Source organism: Crotalus tigris, unplaced genomic scaffold (genome assembly GCF_016545835.1).
Source record: "Crotalus tigris isolate CLP2741 ecotype Arizona unplaced genomic scaffold, ASM1654583v1 scf7180000017690.20705106771:4171800, whole genome shotgun sequence".
Classification (NCBI taxonomy): domain Eukaryota; kingdom Metazoa; phylum Chordata; class Lepidosauria; order Squamata; family Viperidae; genus Crotalus; species Crotalus tigris.
The window spans coordinates 1525891-1548566 of record NW_024096569.1 but is presented as its reverse complement, the minus strand read 5'-3'; the positions used below and the strand labels follow the sequence as shown (position 1 = coordinate 1548566).

Sequence of the window (22676 nt, the reverse complement as noted above, 5' to 3'; positions counted from 1 at the left end):
TGTCCAAAGGGGGGGTTCACCTTCGTTCTGGGGACCCCCCAGACAACAGTGCCAGGACACAGATACTAATCCTCACCTGTAGCCTGGCCATCTTTCGATCATAACACATCGCAAAAGGAGTACGTGCGCAGACATTGCACTTCCCAAGAGGCTTCTGGGTAAAACACCAGGTGCCGTGGGAGGGGTTTGTCTGGGGGCCCGGCTCGAGAGGTAGGGCAAAATAAGGCAGCAGGGGGGTTAATTGTTTGTTCACTCCAACAAGGAGCCATTTAAGGTCACAGTGGCTGCTTGGGGAAGCATGTGAGTGAGTCACTGGCTCACGCCGGCGTATTCCATCTTCCTCCTCCCCGCAGCCCTTACGTAGTGGATCCTCCCTCCCCGTTGCGCTCCCCCTCCCACCCACCAGGCCCAGCTGCTTCTCTGGCCATGCGCCAGAGGGCGGGGACAGCATGGAGGAGTCCACTGCTGGCCCGCAGGCAGCATTTGCAGGGGGTGGGACGAGGCACAGAGCAGCTGCGAGCGTCGTGCCTTTGTGCAAGACGCATTCCGGGGAGAGAGAGAGAGAGAGAGAGAAAGAGAGAGAGAGAATGCTTTTGATGCGCAGGGAAAGTGCAAACATCCACACGGCAGTGTGCCCACCGAGGTTTTGACCCCCAAAAGGCCACACCAAACAAAAGCCGCCGACTCTGCCTCCAGTTAAGCAACTAACGTGCGCCGCGCTGTCCTCATTTCACAATTTCCATTTTGCAAAAATGCATCTGATTTGTCAGCGGGTGACCGGAAAAACCCATTCTGCTTTGGTGAGGATTTACTTTCTCGTGTTGCATTAGTTCCACTCCCCTCCCGACAGCGGCCCGGAGCGGGCAACTCTGCGTATTCTCCAGACACACTTTGAAGGGGTGGGGAGGGCCCTCGACTTACGGAAGCAGAATTTCCATGGCTAAGCAAGGCGATTGTTAAGCGAGTCGCACCTCCCTTTTTTTTTTTTGGACCTTTTTTTTGGCCACGGTTGTTAAGAGAATCCGGTGGTCGCTAAGCGAAACTGGCTTCCCCCCTTGACTTTGCTCGTCAAAAGTTGGCTGTGAAGGTTGCAAAGGACATCCAGATGACCCCACAATTGTTGTAAAGGCATGCCGGTTGCCAAGCGCCTCAATTTTGATCTCGTAACTGTGGAGACACTGCAATGGTCATAAGCATGAGGATCTGTTGTAAGCCACGTTTTCAAGGCCACGGTCACTTTGAACCCTTTTGCTAAATGAATGGGTGTGAGTCGAGGACTAATTTCCAGCCACAGAAAGCATTTCGATGGGCAGCCGATATTATGAGTCCTCAACTTACAATAGTTCATTTAGTGACCGTTCCAACTGACCGTTTTTCACTCTTACGACCGTTGCAGCATTCCCTAGAGTCACAGGATCAAAGTTCAGACCCTTGGCCATTGGCTCGTATTTGTGACGGTCGCCGTGTCTCCCGGGCTCACGCGATTCCCTTTCGCGGCCTTCTGACACGCAAAGTCAGCGGGGGAACCCGGATCCACTTAACAACCCCGTTACTCTCTTAACGACGGCGGCGATTCGCTTAACAACGGGGGCGGGAAAGTCAACTGAGGCAAAACTCGCTTCGTAAATGTCCGCAGTTTCAAGGCTCAGTTTTGGACACAACTCAAGGACGGACGTGCAAATGGGAAACACACACGGAACGAGGCGGCAACTCGGCGCGGGGGTCTGCTTTGGCCACTCACCAGAGGAGGAACATGCTCTCCTCGCTGCTTTCTCATGGGCTGGGTCCCCCCCCACACCGGGCCCATGCGCCGTCTCGGGCCACGAGGTGTGGCTGGTGGGGGGGTACGGCTACTCTCCCGCCATGATGCGGACCCCGACTCTGTAGGAAAAGAAGAAAGCAAGCATTAGGGGGGGGTGTTTCCAAGGAGTTTTACCCGTGGCCCCCCAGTCCGATTTTCACCCCCCCCCGGAAAGCCACTTATTTGTGTTCACCTCTATCCCTCCCGAAAGAGACAGCCGTGTCCATCTGTTCCCTCCCACATACGTGGCGTTCCACATTCCTTAGCACACATACGCCGCCGATTTGCCGATTTGCAAAAAAAAAAAAAAAACCAACCCGCCGTCTGTGCTAAAAGTGGCACTGCAACCCCAGGGGAAGAGGGGAGAGTGTGGGGGGGTGTCTCCTGGCATGGCTACAGAGAGTCCTCAACTTACGACCGCAAGGGAGCCCGGGATTTCTGTGGCTAAGCGAGTTTGTTCCGTGAAGTTGGCCCCGTTTTCCGAGCCAAATTTACGCTTGTTACGTGAATCCCGGCATCCCCCCGTGGATGTTGCTTGTCCAAAGGTCGCCAAAAGGGATCACATGGCCCAGGGACCCTGTGACTGTCATAAATAGGAGTCTGTTGCCGAGCGTCTGAATTTTGCTCACGCGACCACGGGGAGGCTGCGACGGTTGCGTGAAAAATGCTCATAAGTCGTGTTTTTCGCTGCCGCTGTAACTTCGACCGTCTGTCAAGCAAAAATCAACGGGGAGGGCAGATTCACTTAAACAACGTGTGACTACCTTAACAGCGATTCCCGTAACAATCGTGAAAAGCAGGTTGCAAAATGGGGGGAGGTCTCCCTTATCCACCATCCTGCTTAGCAACGGTTTGGGCTCAATTGCCGTCCGTAAGCCGAGGACTAACTACACAAGCCGGTTTTGTCCCTTCGCGCTGCTGAGCGGTGGCCAGCGTGGAGGACACGCCGTAATCCAGCCAGGGGACTCCGTAACCCAGCCTCCCCTCTTCCCTTCCACCAATCCTGATCCTGAGAGAATAAAGGAAGGCCGCAAGGCTTTCTACTTCTCCAACGTGGTCCAACCTATCACAGGTGGTTTCCCCTCTGGGCAAGACCAGCCGGCAAATCAACACACCGCAGCAACCTTACCCTGAACCTGCTTAGTCACAAAATCTCACAACGTGGCCAGGGGGGGGGGAGGGAGGAACAGATTACAAAACACAGGCCCCGGCCCGATGGCACCAAGCATCAGACATCAGGACGCAAGTACAACAGCCTGGGGCAGCCCCCGGGATGGCGCAACATCTATTTTGCCGTTTCTGTGTCGTGTTCTGTACTGCCCACACCCAGGGGTGAACTCAACTGCCGTGATTCTGCACAGGGTGCGTGGCTAAGACTTTGGGGTGAACCAAGACATAAAGGCCACAGTTAAAGGGGGGGGAGGTCCTACAGGGAGTGGTCGCGAAACTCAATAGAACAGAATATAGTTCTGCCGTATAGCTCCCAGAGACCGGTGAGGTCCCACAGATTGGGCCTCCTTCAGGTCCCGTCGGCCAGACAATGTCGACTGGCGGGCCCTCGGGGAAGGGCCTTGTCTGTGGTGGCTCCGACCTGGTGGAATCCACTTCCCCCCGAGGTTCGAAATACTCCCACCCTGCCGGCCTTTAAGAAAGCCATTAAAACTCTCCTGTTCCGGCAGGCCTGGGGCTGATGTCCCCGGGGGGCGGGGGGGCGGCGGGATATGATCGGACACGCTGTACGAATGTATTTATTTTATTGTTTTATTGTCATATTATTGTTTCAATTTTGTGCGCCGCCCTGAGTCCCTTGGGATTGGGCGGCATATAAATTTTAGAAATAAATAAATAAATAAATATTTGTAACTCAGCGCTGAACAGTGGGGTCCCTGGTGGTCTCTGAGCTTAATGGGTTCCTTACAGACGTTTCACGACCCGACTAGGGAATGTGATCAGTGCTAGGAGGGGATGGTTTTTGTGACAAGGAGGAGGAGGAAAAGGAGGAGGAGGACTGCGGGGGTCCTTGGTGGTCTCTTAGCTGGATGGTTTCCTTACAGACGTTTCATGACCCAAGTAGCTAACATCATCAGTGCTAGAAGGGAGTGGGATTGGCAAGGAGGAGGAGGAGGGGTCCTTGGTGTTCCTTGAGTTTGGCTGCGTCCTCGCAGACGTTTCATGACCCAAGTAGGTGACATCATCAGCGCTAGAAAGGAATGCAGTTGGCTCGGGGAGTTTGCAAACGCCCCACTCACTAGCACTGATGAGGTTCCCTAGTTGGGTCGTGAAACGTCTGCAAGACAAAAACCAAGCTGAAATTGCATCGGGGGACCTCAAGTACGTCAAGATGTTGGCCACAACAACGGAAGCTCATTTTTTTATAAGCGTGGTAAACCCCATGTTCTCGCTCATTTTAGAGACTCCGTCACTCTCTAAAAGAGGGAGCAAACCGGATGGCCCAGAGGCAGGTCTTGAACCCAGGGCTCACAAAGGAGACCTTCAGCAGGGAAATGAGATGTAGCAGATGGCATCACTAGCCTGGCAAGGATAAAGGCTGCCCTGTGCCCAGACAATGAACACAGCCCAGCCTCATGGCGTAAGCATCCCTGCAGAGCCACCCACGAGTGCAAGGGAGATCCTGTGTCTTTGTGTGTGGGTTGGAGTGTGCGCACGTATGAAACGCGGCGCCGGGCAAGTGCCATGAAAACACAGGCTCCCTATGTCCCACCCCCGCGACGGAAATCGGCTGAGGGGATTGTCTTCGGACGGTACACTGCCCATCCAGGACTACCATGCACAGACATTTTGCGTACGTGGGAATCAAGGTCCTCCACGTACCACCACAATGGAGTCCAAAGTTTCTGTTGCTAAACGAGGTAGCCGCGAAGTCATTTTTGCCCCCTTCGACGGATTTTCTCGCCGCAGCCATTAAGCGCATCAGTGCAGATGTTAAGTTAGCGACGCGGTGGTTACGTGGCTCCCCCCCCCTCACACTGACTTGGCTTGTCAGAAGGCCACAAAAGGGGAATGGGGTGAACCCAGGACGCTGCGACTGTCGTAAATATGAGGTCCGTTGTCAAATGTCAAATTTTGATCACCGTGACCAGGCGCCTGCGGCAAAGGTCCTAAGTGTGAAAATCGTTCCTTGGTCACTTTTGTTTCCAGTGCTGCTGTTTACCACAAACGGTCACTAAGCAACTAGTCGTAAGTCGAGGACTATTGGTACTGGTTTAAAAAATATAAAATCGCACGCCAAAGAGCTTGGGGCTGGTGTAATTACAAACCAGTGACCAGCGTCTCGCGTCCGTGGAAAAAAAAACTTTTAAGCTCTTTTAAGAAGAGCCTGGACAGCCGTTGGTCTGAAAGGATACCGGGTTTCCTGCTTTGAGCAGGGGGTTGGACTAGATGACCTCCAAGATCCCTTCCATCTGTTATTCTGTTATTTTTCCTTCCTTCCTCCCTCCCTCCCTCCCTTCTCCAACACTGGAAGTTTTTAAGTAGAGACTGGACAGCCACTTGTCTGAAAGGATGCAGGGTTTCCTGCTTTGAGCAAGGGGTTGGACTAGATGACCTCCAAGGTCCCTTCCAGCTCTTGTTCTTCCGGGAAACGGACGTGAACCAGAGAACTTAAGCCAATTAAATATCTATTTTTATCTTTTGCCTTTGAACACGTCACGCGCCATGGCGAGGAGCAGCTCCTGAAGCACTCCGAAAGGGGGGGGGGAGTTTTTTTTTTCCTCCCATGGACCCCCTACCCTTTTAGGAAAACCTAACCTTTATCCCCTCCCGGAAAAAAACTAACCCTTGGGTGCTTTTTAGCACTTCCGATTCTAAGCTTCGGGACAGGGCGGAATGGGGAGAAAAACTCCGGCGCATGGATGCTGCAATGCTGCAGCTGCCGTCTTTGCCCGATGATGCAACCTGGCGCAATCGGCTGCCTCTCATGATGTAACCGCTGCCAGAGGTGGCCAAGCAGCTGGTCGGGCCCAGGGGTCCCTGCGCGGTATTTCGGGACTAACCCCTGAGGATGGCGCGCAGCCACCTACTCTAACCCGGATGACTGCTTGAGAGAGATTCTTCGTCATCCAGGTTGTGGTTGCCCCAAAGGTGCTTTTTCAGGAGGCAATTCTACTTCCTTGCTTTTTCTCTGAAGGACTTTCTTTTTCTCTCTCGGTTTTTCTCCAAGTGGCCTCAACGACTCTCTAAAAGGAGGCAAATGACCAGCTGTTTGCAAGGAGTATAAATCCTTCCTTTTTCCACCGTCCAGTCAGAGCTGAAGAAGCTTCCTGGATGAGCAGCGAAACGTCTTCAAAGAAAAGCAAGGAAATCCTGAAAAAAGCACCTTTGGGACAAAGCTCCAAGTGGCCTCAATGACTCCCTAAAAGAAGGCAAATGACCAGCTGTCTATAAGGAGTATAAATCCTTCCATTCTCCACCTCCAGTCAGAGCTGAAGAAGCTTCCTGGATGAGAAGCAAAACGTCTTCAAAGCAAGGAAGTCCTGAAAAAAGCACCTTTGGGACAAAGCTCCAAATGGCCTCAACGGCTCCCTAAAAGAAGGCAAATGACCAGCTTTCTGCAAGGAGTATAAATCCTTCCTTTTCCCACCGTCCAGTCAGAGCTGAAGAAGCTCCTGGATGAGAAGAGAAACATCTTCAAAGAAAAGCAAGGAAATCCTGAAAAAAGCACCTTTGGGAGAAAGCTCCAAGTGGCCTCAACGACCCTCTAAAAGGAGCAAATGACCAGCTGTCTATAAGGAGTATAAATCCTTTCATTCCCCACCGTCCAGTCAGAGCTGAAGAAGCTTCCTGGATGAGAAACGAAATGTCTTCAAAGAAAAGCAAGGAAGTCCTGAAAAAAACACCTTTTGGACAAACCTCCAAGTGGCCTCAATGATTCTCTAAAAGAAGGCAAATGACCAGCTGTCTGCAAGGAGTATAAATCCTTCCATTTCCCCCCACCATCCAGTCAGAACCTGAGGAAGCTTCCGGGATGAGAAGCAAAACCAAACAAAAACAAAGAAAATCCAGCTCCCTCTTGAAAAAGCTCCTTTGGGTCAACGGAGGACACAGGTCAACCTCCAAGTGGCCTCAACGACTCTAAAAGAAGGCAAATGACCAGCTTTCTGCAAGGAGTATAAATCCTTCCTTTTCCCACCGTCCAGTCAGAGCTGAAGAAGCTCCTGGATGAGAAGCGAAATGTCTTCAAAGAAAAGCAAGGAAGTCCTGAAAAAAGCCCCTTTGGGACAAAGCTCCAAGTGGCCTCAACGACTCTTTAAAAGAAGGCAAATGACCAGCTGTCTATAAAGAGTATAAATTCTTCCATTCCCTTCCCCACCATTTAGCTTAGCAGTGGGGTATCTCTTTTTGGGGGTGTTAGGAGGGGCTGTCAGCTCAGTATGGCTGGTCCTCAACTTACAAATATTTGGTGACCGTTCCAGGTTATGACGGCACTGAAAAAACCCCAACTAATAATTGGTTTTCACAGTTAACGACCGTTGCACCATCCATCCCCATGGTCAGCTGATCAAAATTCAGATGATTGGCAAGCTGGCAGGTCCTTATGACGGTTGCAGCATCCCGGGGTCATGTGATTCCTCCCCCCTTTGATGACTTTCCGATAAGCAAAGTCAAGGGGGCTGCTGGATTCACTGAACGGCAGCGTGACTCGCTTAACGACGGAGATGCTTCCCCTCACAACTGTGGCGAGCAAGGTCGTAAAATGGGGTGAAACTCAGGACTTCGGACCGGTCCTTGTAATTACGGCGGCCAGGGGACCCAAGACTGGACGCTTGGCAACCGTCTTGTATTTACGATGGTCGCAGCATCCTCCCCCTCCCCCCAGTCATGTGATCGTCCTTTGCCACCTTCCAACAAGTCTGGGGGGGGGGAAAGAAACTGGATTCACTTGAGGATGCCTGATTCGCCGATCAACCGCAGGGATCCCTTTAGCAACCACGACAAAATGAAAAAGCTCGTAAGGTCGGGCGCGACTAGCTTCACGGCCGCCCTGCTTAGCAATGGAAATTGTGGTTGTAAGTTGAGGACTGCAAGAATCTGCCGACAATCTGAGGCAATAAATAAGAGTTGCTAAGGCTGTGCTTCTCAACCTTGGGCCCTTGAAGATGGACGGACTTCAACTCCCAGAATTCCACAGGCAGCATGCTTTAAAATGGGTGGTTATCTGGGGAATTCTGGGAGTTGAACTTCCCCTGGTCTTAAAGCAGGCTGGCTGGGGGACTCTCGGAATCAAAGCCCACCCACCATAAAGCAGGCTGGCTGGGGAATTCTGGGAGTCAAAGCCCACCCACCTTAAAGCATGCTGGCTGGGGAATTCTGGGAGTCAAAGCCCACCCCACCCCTTAAAGCAGGCTGGCTGGGGGATTCTGGGAGTCAAAGCCACCCACCTTAAAGCATGCTGGCTGGGGAATTCTGGGAGTCAAAGCCCACCCACCTTAAAGCAGGCTGGCTGGGGGATTCTGGGAGTCAAAGCCCACCCACCTTAAAGCAGGCTGGCGGGGGATTCTGGGAGTCAAAGCCCACCACCACAAAGCAGGCTGGCTGGGGAATTCTGGGAATCAAAGCCCACCCACCTTAAAGCAGGCTGGCTGGGGGATTCTGGGAGTCAAAGCCCACCCACCATAAAGCAGGCTGGCTGGGGAATTCTGGGAGTCAAAGCCCACCCACCTTAAAGCATGCTGGCTGGGGAATTCTGGGAGTCAAAGCCCACCCACCTTAAAGCAGGCTGGCTGGGGAATTCTGGGAGTCAAAGCCCACCCACCTTAAAGCAGGCTGGCTGGGGAATTCTGGGAGTCAAAGCCCATCCCCCCCTTAAAGCATGCTGGCTGGGGAATTCTGGGAGTCAAAGCCCACCCACCTTAAAGCATGCTGGCTGGGGAATTCTGGGAGTCAAAGCCCACCCACCTTAAAGCAGGCTGGCTGGGGGATTCTGGGAGTCAAAGCCCACCCACCTTAAAGCAGGCTGGCTGGGGGATTCTGGGAGTCAAAGCCCACCCACCTTAAAGCAGGGTGGCTGGGGGATTCTGGGAGTCAAAGCCCACCCACCTTAAAACAGGCTGGCTGGGGAATTCTGCGAGTCAAAGCCCACCCATCTTAAAGCATGCTAGCTGGGGAATTCTGGGAGTTGAAGCCCATCCACCATCAAGCCTGCTGGCTGGGGAATTCTGGGAGTCGAAGCCCACCCACCCTCAAGGGGTCAAGGATGGAAAGCACTGCCCTAAGATGTCCCTAACAGAGGGAAAAAGAACATTTGGGGGGGGGTGGGCTTGCCTGACACCAACTCAGGCGGAGCAGCAGACGCTTCGTCTACGGTCTGACCTGCTGTCCCACGGTTCAGGCGTGCAACCTCCGCACACGCGTGGTTTCGCTTTGGGCACCACGGAGCCCGGGACAGCTGCTCTTCGAGTCTGTCTAGTTTTTCCTGTCTCTCTCCCTCTCCGTCTGGAGAAAACGGCACTCCGGAAGAGGATCTCCAGGGAGTCCTCAACCTACGACCGTAAGTGAACCCAACGTTTCTGCCGCTAAGGGAAACAAGCGCATCTGCCCCATTTTTACGAACTTTTACTAACCCTAACCCTGATTTTCCCCACCGACTTTGCTCCCAAGGAGGTCGCAAAAAGGGGATCGGGCGAGCCCAGGACGCTGCGACCGTCGTAAATACGAGTCGGTTGTGCCAAGCGTCCGAGTTTTGATCATGTGACCCCGGAGAGGTTGCAGCGGCCGTTAGGCGTGGGAAAACGGTCCCAACTGGCTTTTCTCAGTGGCGTTTTAACTTTCAACGGTCACTAAATGGACGGTTGTAAGTTGGAGGACCACCTGTATCCTCCCGGTTGTGGGTAAGACCCCCACCTCCCCCCCCCAAAAAAACCCTAAATGCAAATCTACAGCTAGCCCCATGTTGTCCTGGGAACTTCTGTGAATTCCCACGGAATTGCAAAGTCAACCTGAAGTCACATGGGAAGATTACATTTTCCCCCCTTCCTGCCTTTAGCATCACAAACGCACCGATTGTCGTCACGTACCTAAGCGCACAGCCACACACCCACACGGCCTTGTCAGAGCTGGGGCTCTTCAGATGGGTTGAATTCAAATCCCCTCATTGGAAACTGGAAATGGAGTTCAAACAACAGGGCCAACCTGTATCTATTTAGCACAGTCCTTCTCAGAATTTGGCCTTTGGAACAGAATAGAACAGAAGCTGGAAGGGACCTCCGAGGTCTTCTAGTCCAGCCCCCTGCTCAAGCAGGAGAACTATACCATTTCAATCAATCAATCAATTGATGAATCAATCAGAATAGCCTTGGAAGGGACCTTGGAGGTCTTCTAGTCCAGCCCCCTGCTCAAGCAGGACAACTATACCATTTCAATCAATCAATCAATCGATGAATCAATCAGAATAGCCTTGGAAGGGACCTTGGAGGTCTTCTAGTCCAGCCCCCTGCTCAAGCAGGACAACTATACCATTTCAATCAATCAATCAATTGATGAATCAATCAGAATAGCCTTGGAAGGGACCTTGGAGGTCATCTAGTCCAACCCCCTGCTCAGGCAGGAAACTCTAGACCATCCCAGACAAATGGCTGTCCAGTCTCTTCTTAAAAACTTCCAGTGTTGGAGCATCCACAACTTCCAGTGGCAAGGAGTTCCACTGGTTCATTTTTCTCGCTGTCAGGAAATTCCTCCTTAGTTCCAGGTTGCTTCTCTCCTTGATTGGTTTCCATCCGTTGCTTCTTCTCCTGCCAGGCTGGGGAATTCTGGGAGTTGAAGTCCACCCATCTTCACGGAGCCAAGGTGGAGAAACACTAGTCTAGCATTTACTATAGGCTGTCCTCAACTTTACAACAGTTTGCTTAGTGACCGCTCCAAGTGACAACGGCACTGAAAAAAGCAACCTATGACCGTTTTTCACACACGACTATTGGAGCATCAGCATGGTCACGTGATCAAAACTCAAGAGGCTCGGCGACTGACTCGTATTTATGACGGTCGCAGTGTCCCCTGGGGTCTCCATTTACGACCTCCTGACAAGCAGAATCAAGAGGGGAAAGACGGATTCACTTAACAAGCGGGTTACTAACTTAGTAACTGAAGTGATTCACTTAACAGCTGTGGCGAGAAAGGTCGTAAACTGGAGCAAATGTTCGCTTATCAAATGTCTCGCTTAGCGACAGAAATTTTGGGCTACCTGTCTTTCTCCCCTTTAACTAAGCACAGTTATCCAATTTCATTTCAGGGCGCAAGCAATATATACTCAGATAATCCTCCATTTACAAGCGTTCGTTTAGCGACCATCCAAAGTTACCCTAGCAGTGGGGAAAAAAAGCAATTAGCGACCGATCCTCGCACTTACAACCGCAAGGTCATGTGATCAAAATTGAGAGGCGTGTCTTTACAGCATCGGCAGGAACCTCATTATTTGCCCCCTTCCCAGCCATAGTTCACTTCACAACCGCCGTTATTCGCGTAAACCACGATGGAGAAAAAAGGGGATCACATCGAGCGCGATTCGCTTAACAACTGACAGAAATTCTGTTCCGAATTCTGGGTGTAAATGGAGGACGGCCTGTTTAGCCAAACCTTCCTCAGAGTGTAAGCAATCGGGTTGAGCTCATGATGTCCTGGACTCCAATACCCATCTACCTCAGCAAAATATGGGCTAAGGCAGGGGTAGGCAACCTTGGCTCTTTTATGACTCGTGGACTTCAACTCCCAGAATTCCTGAGCCAGCCATGCTGAGGGGAAAGGTTTCCATGCAGAGCCATGCTGGCTGAGGAATTCTGGGAGTTGAAGTCCACAAGTCATAAAAGGGTCATAGTTCCCTCACGCTGGCTGAGGAATTCTGGGAGTTGAAGTCCACGAGTCATAAAAGGGTCATAGTTCCCTCACGCTGGCTGAGGAATTCTGGGAGTTGAAATCCACGAGTCATAAAAGAGCCAAGGTTGTCTACCCCTGGGCTAAGGGGGGAGATATACAGCTAGTCCTCGACTTACGACCGTCCATCCAGTCACCAAAGTTACAACAGCTGGGAAACGAAGACAGTCATGGCCATTTTTCAACCTTGTCACCATCGCCACATCCCCACGGTCAAAACTGAGACACTTGGCCGCAAAGCGACTCATATTTACGACGGTTGCGGTGTCCTGGGGTCACGTGTTCCCCTATGGTGACTTTCTCACACGCCAATGGGGAAGCCGGACTCACTTAACAACCGGCGCTGGGGAAAAGAACGACACGACCATTTTTCACAATCACAACCGTTGCGGCGTCCCGGGAATCACGTGATCAAAATTTTAAACACTTGACAACTGACTCATGTTTACGACGGTCGCTGGGTCCTGGGGTCACGTGATGGTCCCCTTTTTGCAACCTGCTGACAAGCCAAGTCGATGGGGAAGCCTGATTCACTTAACAACCGGGTTACTAGCTTAACTGCTGCACTGATTCGCTTAACGACGGGGGCGAGAAAGGTTGTAAAATGGGTCAAAACACAACTCAGCCTCCATTGTCACTTAGTCACCGGGGCAAGAAAAGTTGTCCAGGGGGGCAAAGTTCACCGAAGCAATATCTCGCTTAGCAACAGAAATTTGGGACTCAAGTCGAGTCCTCGTGTTACGGCCACAAATGAGCCTCAATTTTCCGTTGCTAAGTGAGACATTTCTTCGGTGAACCGAACCTACTAGAAGCGTCTGAATCTCCGGAATTCTTCCTAGCTGGGAAAATACGGGAAAAGCTCAACTCCCAGAATTCCCCCTGGCGGACACCTTGGAGACCCCAACTCTCTCTGGCACAGTTTTCCAAGGGGAGTGCAGAAGACCCCTGGGGGGAGGGGCTCAGCTAGTCCCCCACTTATGACCATTTGCTTAGCAACTCCTCAAAGTTACAACAAAGCGTCTTACGCCCCTTTCCTCACAGTTACGACCAGTGCGGCATCCCCCAGGGGTCACGTGACCAAGATTCAGACGCTTGGCCACCGATTCATATTTACGACGGTCACAGCTTCCCTGGGCATCAGGCGATGATCCCCTTTTTGCGACCGCCCGACAAGCAAAGTCGACAGGGCAAGAAGCTGGACTCGCTTAACGACCGCATGTTGATGCACTCAAGTGGGGCAAGTGATTTGCTTAACGACCGTCGGGGGGGGGAGAAAAAAAGGGACGTAAAACCGGATGCGACTCCAGGCAACAACCGTCTTGCTATCGACAATGGCAATTCCAGCCTCCATCGTGGTCGTTAAACTGAGGAGCCCACCGTAAAGCGTGCTCGCCGCCATGCTGCTGCTTACGGGGCCCCAGAGGGAACTACAGATATACAGGTCAGTCCTCGGCTTACGACAACTTGGTGACCGTTCAAAGTTACAACGGCCCTGTTGGGGCCGTTTTTCACGCTTACGACTGTCACGGCGTCCCCGTGGTCCCGTGACTCATATTATTCGGGCGCTTGACAACCAACTCACATTTACGACCGTCGCAAAGTCCTGGAGGGGTGTCACGTGATCTCCCTTTGCGACCTGCTGGCCCGCAAAGTCAAGGGGGGGGAGGAGCCGAGTTCACTTAACGACCGGTTGACTGATTTAACGCCTGCAGGTGGCAAGAAAAGTCGTAAAGTGGGGCAAAACTCACCGAACAAAGTCCTCACTTAACGACATAAACCTTGGGCTCAGCTGCGGTCGTAAGATGAGGACTGCCTGTAATTTCCTGGCCCCGGGGGGGGGCAAGAAATATCCCCCACAGAAAGACCCCACGTGGAAAAGTCCCTGGAGAGACTCAACCTACGGCCTGCCAGGGTGAAGGGAGGGGACAACGGTTACAGTGGGCTGTCTGGGTGTGTATACACACACACACACACACAAGCACACAAGAGCAGTCATCTGAAGCCATTTCCCCCCCCCTTGCCTCTCTTTCCCCTTCCAGGAAACACAGCCAGCCACAGACCCCCACCCACCCACCCATGAGCACGTGGCCCAAGCCTTCACTACGATAAAACGGATTAAAACACACACACACACACACACACACACACACACACAAACACACGTAAGTTGATAAGAAAAGCACCAAACTGATTTAAAAAACATTCACACATATGCATTTGGGCACGCAATGAAACAATATTCTAGGAGGTCTAATAAATAATAATAATAATAATCAGGGAGTGGGGGGGGGAAACCCAGAGATGTGTGGGAGGGGGAGCGGTTGCGTCACAATTGTGACGTCAGTGTGTGTAAAAGACGGCAACGGCTGCCGTTTTGATCTCGAAAGGGGAGTCAAGTTAGAAAAAAAAAAAGAGAGAATTTCTTTTAGGCGTTTCGGGCCAAAGTCATTCAAATCTTTTGCTGTTTCATATATACAGGCAGTCCTCGGTTTACGACCTCGGTCAAGTCCCCGATTTCTGCCGCTAAGCGAGACATCGGCTGAGGGAATTTTTGCCCCGTTTTACGACCGGCCTTGCCATGGTTCTTAAGTCAAGCCGCAGGCTCCCCTGTTGATTTTGCTGGACACAAGGTCCCCGAAGGGGAACCAGGTGACACCCCCTCACCCCTCCCGGGACGCTGCGACCATCGTAAATGTGAATCCCTTGCCAAATTTGGAGCCTACGATCGTCGGGGATGCTGCTGCAATGGTCACTAAGTGGGACAAACCGTCGTAAGTCCCTTTTCTCCGTGCCGTTGCAACTTCAAATGGCCACTCAATGAATCGTTGTAAACTGAGGACTCTCTGTTACGTTACGGATGAGGTGTAAAAAGCTGGCATGGTGTATCCTGAATAGGAGATCTGTAGAATGAGGGAGGTTTTTAGGCAAAGTATGAAACACTTTTTAGTTTTTTATTATGCTGTATGCATTCCCTAGGCATTATATATTATATACATTATATAATTATGATATTATATATTATATAATACCTAGGCATTTTGCAGAAGGACGAGAATTATTTAGGCAAGGTATTTAGGCAAAATAACCCTTTGTTGGAAAAAGACCTGCACGAAAACGAAGAAAAAAAAATGCAAAATAAAATACAGGACTTTCTTGACTTTAAAAAAACCAAGAGAATAAAGACCCGTCTTGACGTCACTTGCTTCAACAAGGAAGCCAAGGATGGCATTTTACCAGAAGGATTCTATGCAGGTAAGTCCTCTACTTACAAGAGTTCAATTAGTGACGGTTCGAAGTTACAGCAGCACTGAAAAAAAGGGAATAGACTAGAGCTGGAAAGGGACCCGGGAGGTCTTCTAGTCCAGCCCCCTGCTCAAGCAGGAGATCCTACAGGGCAATGTCCAGTCTTAGGATTGTTTTTCACAATTAACGACCGTTGAGGCATTCCCCCCCCCCCCCCGCGGTCAGGCGATCAAAATTCAGATGCTTGGCGACTGATTCGTAGTTACGACGGCTGCAGCATCGCGGTGCGGCACCATGCAATCCGCTTTTGCGACCTTCCAACAAAGGAAACGCCCTGGGGGAAGCCGGGTTTACTTACTCGCCGTGTGACTCGCTTAACAGCCGCAGCGATTCACTGAACAACCGGGGCGGGCAAGGTCGTAAAATGGGGCAAAGCTCCCTTGACAAATATCTTGGTTTGCAACAGAAATCTGGAGGTCCCTGGTGGCTGTAAGTCAAGGACCATTTTGACTTTACTTTTGGCATCACACAGAGCACCTAGGAAATGTGCGAACGCCCATTGTTGGCGTTCTATAAAACGCCTACATTTCACACACATCGACGTAACTTGTGTGTGTGTGTGTACACATATATACATACATACACACACACACACACACATATATATATATACACACACATATACACACACACATGTGTGTATATATGTATATACACACACACACACATATACACACACGAACATATGAGTGTGTGTATATATGTATATATATATATATATATGAACATATATGTATATACACACACACATATATACACACACACGCACATAAGTGTGTGTATACATGTATATATATGTATACATACACATATATACACGCACAGACACACACATATATACACACACAGACATATAAGTGTATAGATATGTATATATACACCCATATATATGCACATATAAGTGTGTGTGCATATATGTATATATATACATATATGTATATATTTACACGTATATATATATATATATATACACACAGAGAGAGACAGGCACACATATATACATACACACATAAGTGTGTGTATATGTATATATATATATGTATACATATACACACACTATATATGTATATATATACACACACACAGACACACATTTATATATATACACACACACACACACACATATAAGTGTGTGTGTATATATACACAGACACACACACACACACACACTATATATGTATACACACACACACACACACACATATAAATCCGCTTTGAAAACGCTCCCAGGGCTCGTCTGTCTAAAAAAAAAATCCGTTCCAATGGATTGAGTGGGTGTTACTCTTAACACACACAGAGACACACACACACATACACAAACACGGCACCCCACCAAAGCCCTCTGGGATGGTTTCCCCACAACGGAAAAGCCGAGCCCAAACTCAGCCGGGAGGGAACGCCACACCACTCAGCTGAGCAAAGATTGTGAAGGTGCTTCCCAAATGTGCAAAGATTACACAACCGGGTCTCCTTCCAACTTTCCCAGACTGGGGAACATGCAAATGACCCGGAAATCGGAAGAATGGGGACGGCAGCTGGGGTGCGGGATGGGATGGGTAGTGCCCGCTTGGGGCCTCCGTGGGGGTACCCTGCTTCGTGGTTGTGAATCAGGGGGTGTCCTGACTTGGGAGCCCCCCCCACCTGGGTCTCTTCTCCCCAAGGGAACCCGTGGCACCGAGCCACGTCCCGCCACATGAAAAGGGGGTGCAGGTGGAGAACCCAGGTCTCTTCCCACTGCGACTTGGGTTCCCACGTGATCCGAGTTGGGAGGAAATTTCTAGGGGGGGGAACACAAATATCTCATTCATCCTCAGAGAACTGTCCTGATGACCTCAGGTGACCCCCCCACCCGTGGCACATGGTGCCTCCTCCCCCCCCCAAATATTCCTGGGGCAGCAGCATCAGAAAGTGAGCAGATGTATCCCCCGTGGGATTAACTTATCTGGTCCAGAAGCCTTTCCAGGGACTTTGGGGGGGGGAATGGGAAGGAGAGACCCCCTCCCCTGCCAGCTCAGCAGCTGCCCATTTCTGCCTGCCCCCCGTTTCTTAGCTAGGCAAGGGGACCCCATTCTCCCACGCTCTCTCACACACACAACATTGATTTAAAAGCACTGCACACACACTCCAATTGCGCCTGGCATTAGCAGAAAGACCCCCCCCAAAAAGACACACACACCCCGGAACAAAGCTTGGCCCAGAGGCCTCACCTGGCCCGGCCCGTCTGCTTGTCCCGTCCTCAGCGCCGCGCTTGCGAGGATCGTCGGCTGCCTGCCCGACCGGTTGGTGCCACCTTCCTTGCCTGGCTGCACACACCCTGCCGGTCTCACCTGGGCACTCTTAAAGGGCCAGGCACCCCTTTACGCCTGGATCGAGGGGACACAGAGCCCCCCACTACCACCACCACCAGCAGCAGCTCCACCATCTGCCACTCAACCTCCAGGCACAGCTTTCTCCGTCTTGACCTCAACCAGCCTGGTCCGACAAAACAAAACAAAAAAACAACCCCCCCCCAAAAAAATCCACTCTGTACACGCTCAGGAGCACTCCCCTGCCTTTGTGTGGGGAAAACCGACTCAGCCACCAAGACAATGCCTTGTTCAACCCCCCCCCTTTCATTTTCACAGACTTCTTTTAACTCACTCCCCCCCCCAAGTTCCACCTCAAACTCACCCCCCCCCCCAATTCTGCCCTTCACAAAACAGCCCTTGTGTCTTTTTTCCGCTTGGCATGGGTTTTCTGCAGGGGGGGGCTCCTCCCTCTGGCGGTCAGCCACCCGCAACCCTCCGCCCTCAGACGCTGGAAAGTCAAAGCTGGCTGAGCGAGGGAGCTCAAGGCAGCCCCCCTCCCCATTTAATTGTAAACAGACCCCTTTTTTTCTCCTCCCCGCCCTCCGCACCCGCAGCTGAGTTCACCCCAACTTCGACGGCCTCCGTAGTGTCTCCCCTGCCATCCATCACTGTCCCATACTCCAGGGAGTATCTAATCCAGTTCCAGATCCTACTGACCATACAATAAAAGTCTGATTTCCCCCCCCCCAAGCTGTCTCCAGTTACTCCCAGTACGACCAATGGGTTTCTGGGCCAGTTAGAACCCCACACAAAACTTTTTTCGCACCCCAAACTTCATTACGCCATCCCCTCCGCCTGCTGACTAGACACAACCCCCCCCTCCCCAAAAGCCACACAACTCAGATCCCCCAAACGTGAATAGGGCCACCCCCCCCGGGGGTCCCCCCCAATAGGGCTCTCCGACCCGCTTCCTCTCCTCCGATTTTCCCAAAAGAGAAAAAGAAAAAAGAAAAAGGCAGCAGATTGTTGTTGTTGTTGTTTGGGGGGGGGGCAGGAAGAATCTGGGTCCCTCTCTGAACACGTCCCGAGCGCCCGCAAAAGTTGGAAGTTGCACAACCCAAGTGTGGCTTTTCCAGCCCGACACACACACTCCGCCCGTCTGATCCCAGCTGGAGAAAAGAATGAAAATCAGCCGGCACCAAAAAAAAAAAAAAAAAAAAAGGGGGGGGGTGGATCCGTTTCATACCCGACCCTCCATTCAGAGCTGGGCTCCCAAAGGGACTAACTAGATCCATTGGAGCAGTTAAGGAACCGTTTCAGCTAGCTAGCCACTTCCACCGGATTTACACTAACCCTAAACCAGGAAGGGGCTCCCCCAAATCTGACCTTTCAACCCCAATCTCTAGGTTGCCGGGTCCCTAGTTGGCTGGATCCCTAGTCTGCTAGATTCCTAATTTGCCGGGTTCCTAGTTTGCTGGATCCCTAGTTGGCTGGATCCCTAGTTTGCCAGATTCCTAATTTGCCGGGTCCCCAGTTTGCTGGGTCCCTAGTTGGCTGGATCCCTAGTCTGCCGGATTCCTAATTTGCCGGGTCCCTAGTTTGCTGGATCCCTGGTTTGCTGGGTCCCTAGTCGGCTGGATCCCTAGTTTGCCGGATTCCTAATTTGCCCGGTCCCCAGTTTGCTGGATCCCTGGTTTGCTGGGTCCCTAGTCGGCTGGATCCCTAGTTTGCCGGATTCCTAATTTGCCCGGTCCCCAGTTTGCTGGATCCCTGGTTGGCTGGGATCCTTAGTTTGCCGGATTCCTAATTTGCCGGGTCCCCCACTTTGTCTCCAGAGCACCCCGGCTGAGCTGCTGAGCATCCCAGACAGCTGCTTGCAGGGGGGGGGGAGGGCTGTCAACGGTCCTCGAACCCGAGACCTCTAGGCCGATCGTGATTTGTTGCCGTGGAGACGCCTTGCCCGGGACCCCACCGGGATGCCAAATGTCCAAAACAGAAGGGGCTCTGAGAGAGACCCACGGGCAACTTCCCCCCCACCTGGGAATCCTCCGATGGGAGCCATCTCGGGATAGGAGCAACTCTGAGGAGTGCCAGGTGCAAATTCTGTCCTCCCCCCCCCCCGTCCCCGCCCGGAAGGGCCGAGCACCCCATTTGAGGGCAGGCCTCTGGTCCCTGCTTCATCCAGGGGGCATGGGGGGGGGTGCCACCGAGGCAGGCAGCAGCCAGCCAGCCAGCCTACCCACCCGGAGGAGGGAGGGGAGGCAGGCCAGGCCTGTGCCAGACGGGGGGCTTCCTCCACCCCCCCCCCGTCCCTTCTTCACTTTACTTCCCACCCGATAACAAAGCCACCCAAAGCAGCCAGGGAAGCCCTCGGCGCGCACGCACGCATGCACACACACGCACACACAAACACACGCGGCTAGCCCCCAGCCCCAGGCAGACCCCCTCGCCTCCCCTTGCCCGAGACCCCCAGACCCGCACAGCAAGCAAGGTCGGTTCAGTCCAGCGTCCACCCCCACACACACACCCGTTCCCCAAAGCTGCTTGCCCGAGCTGGAGAGAAAAAGAGAGAGAAAAAAAGAGAGAAAGAGAAAAGAGAGAGAAGGAGGGGGGGGAGAGCCAGACAGACAGCGGAGGGGAGAAAAAGAGGGGTGCGGAAAGAGAAAGAGAGGAAGAGAAAGAGAGAGACGCAACATTACCTGCAGAAAGATTTTTTTTTTTGAGGAGGGGGAGCTTTGCAGCCGGGGGTCTCCCCTCTTGCCTGGCTGGCTGGCTGGCTGGCCGGGAGGGAGGGAGGGAGGGAGGGGGGAAAAAAAGGAGGAAGGGGAAAAAAAAAAGCTGTAAATTTTCCAAAGCCCCCCCTTCCTCCTCCTCCTCCTCCTCCTCGAACGAAGACGAAAAAAAAAATCGGAAGGGCCGGAAGAAAAGAAAGGAGCCCCCCCCGCAAAAAAGCCCCCAAAGAAGAAAGAATGAAAAAAAAGGGGGGGGCCGGGGAGCGGAGCGGGTGCTCAAGCGGGATAAATCCAGCCCGGAGCTGGGCTCTCTCTGGCAGCGCGATCCCCTCCGCTGAGTCTCTCGCTCGGCTCGGCTCGCTCGCTCGCTGGCTCGCTCGGCGGCTGGCTGGCTGGCTCGGCTGCGCCCCCCCCCGCCCGCCCGCTCTACTCAAACAAAGAAATGAGGGTTGTGTTCCGTGCCCAGCCCCCTCCCCCGCCCTCCCCTCCCTGCCCCCCCTTCCCCAGCCCAGACATATCCTCCTCCGCCCCCTCCCTTTCCGGCACAAGGCGGCCCCGCTTCCATGTTCCCAGCGCGCTCGCTCGCCCGCTCACATGTGCTGGAGAGCCCGCTGGCGGAGGAGCAGGAGGAGGAGGAGGAGAAGCCGCCGAGGCTCAGCCAGCCCGGGCAGGAGAGGAAGGAAGGAAGGAAGGAAGGAAGGAGAGGAAGGGAAGGAGGGAGGGAGGAGAGGGAAGGAAAGTAAGGGAGGGAGGAAGGAAGGGAGGGAAGAAATAGGGAGGAAGGAAGGAAGGAAGGAAAGAAGGAAGGAAGGAGAGAAATGAGAGGGAAGAAATAGGGAGGAAGGAAGGAAAGGCAAGGAAGGAAGGAAGGAACGAAGGAAGAAGGAAGGAAGGGAAAGAAATGGGAGGGAAGAAATAGGGAGAAAGGAAGGAAAGGAAAGAAGGAAGGAAGGAAGGAAGGAAGGAAGGAGAGAAATGGGAGGGAAGAAATAGGGAGGGAGAAAGGGAAAGGAAAGAAGGGAGAAATGGAAGAAATAGGGAGGGAGGGAGGGAGGAAGGAAGGAAGGAAGGAGAGAAATGGGAGGGAGGAAATAGGGAGGAAGGAAAGAAGGAAGGAAGGAGAGAAATGGGAGGGAGGAAGTAGGGAGGGAGGGAGGAAGGAAGGAGAGAAATGGAAGAAATAGAGAGGAAGGAAGGAGAGAAATGGGAGGGAGGAAATAGGAAGGAAAGGAAGGAAGGAGAGAAACGGGAGGGAGGAAATAGGGAGGGAGGGAGGAAGAAGAGAAAGGGAAGCAGTGAGAGAAAGGGAAGAAGGAAGGAAGGGCCCTGTGCTTGGCTAGGTTCAGAGAGAAGGAGGAGGAGGAAGAGAGACTCTGCAAAAGTCAATTTCCTGAAAACCGGAAGTGGGGGCTGGGGGTGGGCACCAATGGCAGGGCGAGTGTGGGGGTGGGCATCCTAGCGCTGGAAGGAAGCAGGGGGATGCTGCCTGTCTGCAGCCCTGCTCTACCCATTGGGGCCCCCTTCCCCCCCCCAGGACCCGGGCAGTGCCTGGAATGGCAGAGGGTGCTTCCCAACGGCCCCTTTCCTGCATCTTCTTGAACCCCTGTCCCGGGGGGGTGGCCTTCCTGGGGCTCTCCCTTCCCTGACCCCCCTTTTGAGATGGCCAAGAGCCATCCAACACCCTCCCCCCCTCTACGCTTCAATGTTCGTATTGTTTTAAAAAGACCCCCCCCCAGAACAGCCCGGACCGTTCCAGATATGGGCCTCTGTCCTGCTCAAGCTGAGGGTGGACTAGATGACCTCCAAGGACCCTTGCAACCCTGTTATCCTATATTCCAAACCAAATTTGGCACGTTTTAAGATTGGTGGACTTCAACTCCCAGATTGGGGACTTCAACTCCCAGAATTCCTCAGCCACTTTAAGGCTTGGAGACTTCAACTCCCAGAATTCCCTAGCCACTTTAAGGCTTGCGGACTTCAACTCCCAGAATTCCTCAGCCACTTTAAGGCTTGGGGACTTCAACTCCCAGATTGGGGACTTCAACTCCCAGAATTCCTCAGCCACTTTAAGGCTTGGAGACTTCAACTCCCAGAATTCCCTAGCCACTTTAAGGCTTGCGGACTTCAACTCCCAGAATTCCCTAGCCACTTTAAGGCTTGGAGACTTCAACTCCCAGAATTCCCTAGCCACTTTAAGGCTTGGAGACTTCAACTCCCAGAATTCCTCAGTCACTTTACGACTGGTGGACTTCAACTCCCAGAATTCCCTAGCCACTTTAAGGCTTGGAGACTTCAACTCCCAGAATCCTCTAGCCACTTTAAGGCTTGGGGACTTCAACTCCCATAATTCCCTAGCCACTTTAAGGCTTGGGGACTTCAACTCCAGATTGGGGACTTCAACTCCCAGAATTCCTCAGTCACTTTAAGACTGATGGACCACCTCCCAGAATTCCTCAGCCACTTTAAGGCTTGGGGACTTCAACTCCCAGAATTCACCAGAAGCCGTTTCTCTTTCATTGGGACCTGAGGGTTCCATCAAGATGGTTAAGAATAGCACAGGCTCACCTGCTCCAGCAGGGGGTTGGACTAGAAGACCTCTGAGGTCCCTTCCGTTATTCTGTAAGAAAGCGGGCACCAGGGCGCAACGCCCTTCAAAACAAGCAGCCCGTC

The 22676-nt window shown here is 52.4% G+C and overlaps 1 protein-coding gene across 6 annotated transcripts in view; it reads right to left on the bottom strand.

The window, feature by feature from the left end:
* KDM6B (lysine demethylase 6B) overlaps positions 1-22676 on the bottom strand; it is a 90419-nt gene that overhangs the window by 51304 nt on the left and 16439 nt on the right. For 4 of the 6 annotated variants that reach the window (XM_039337962.1, XM_039337954.1, XM_039337961.1 and 1 more), the window contains exon 2: positions 1742-1881. The gene's annotated coding sequence lies outside the window, so the exon portion shown is untranslated. Of the gene's footprint in view, positions 1-1741; positions 1882-17193; positions 17450-19973; positions 20074-22676 lie in introns of those variants that run through there. The other 2 variants (XM_039337955.1, XM_039337956.1) reach the window with 2 other exon arrangements.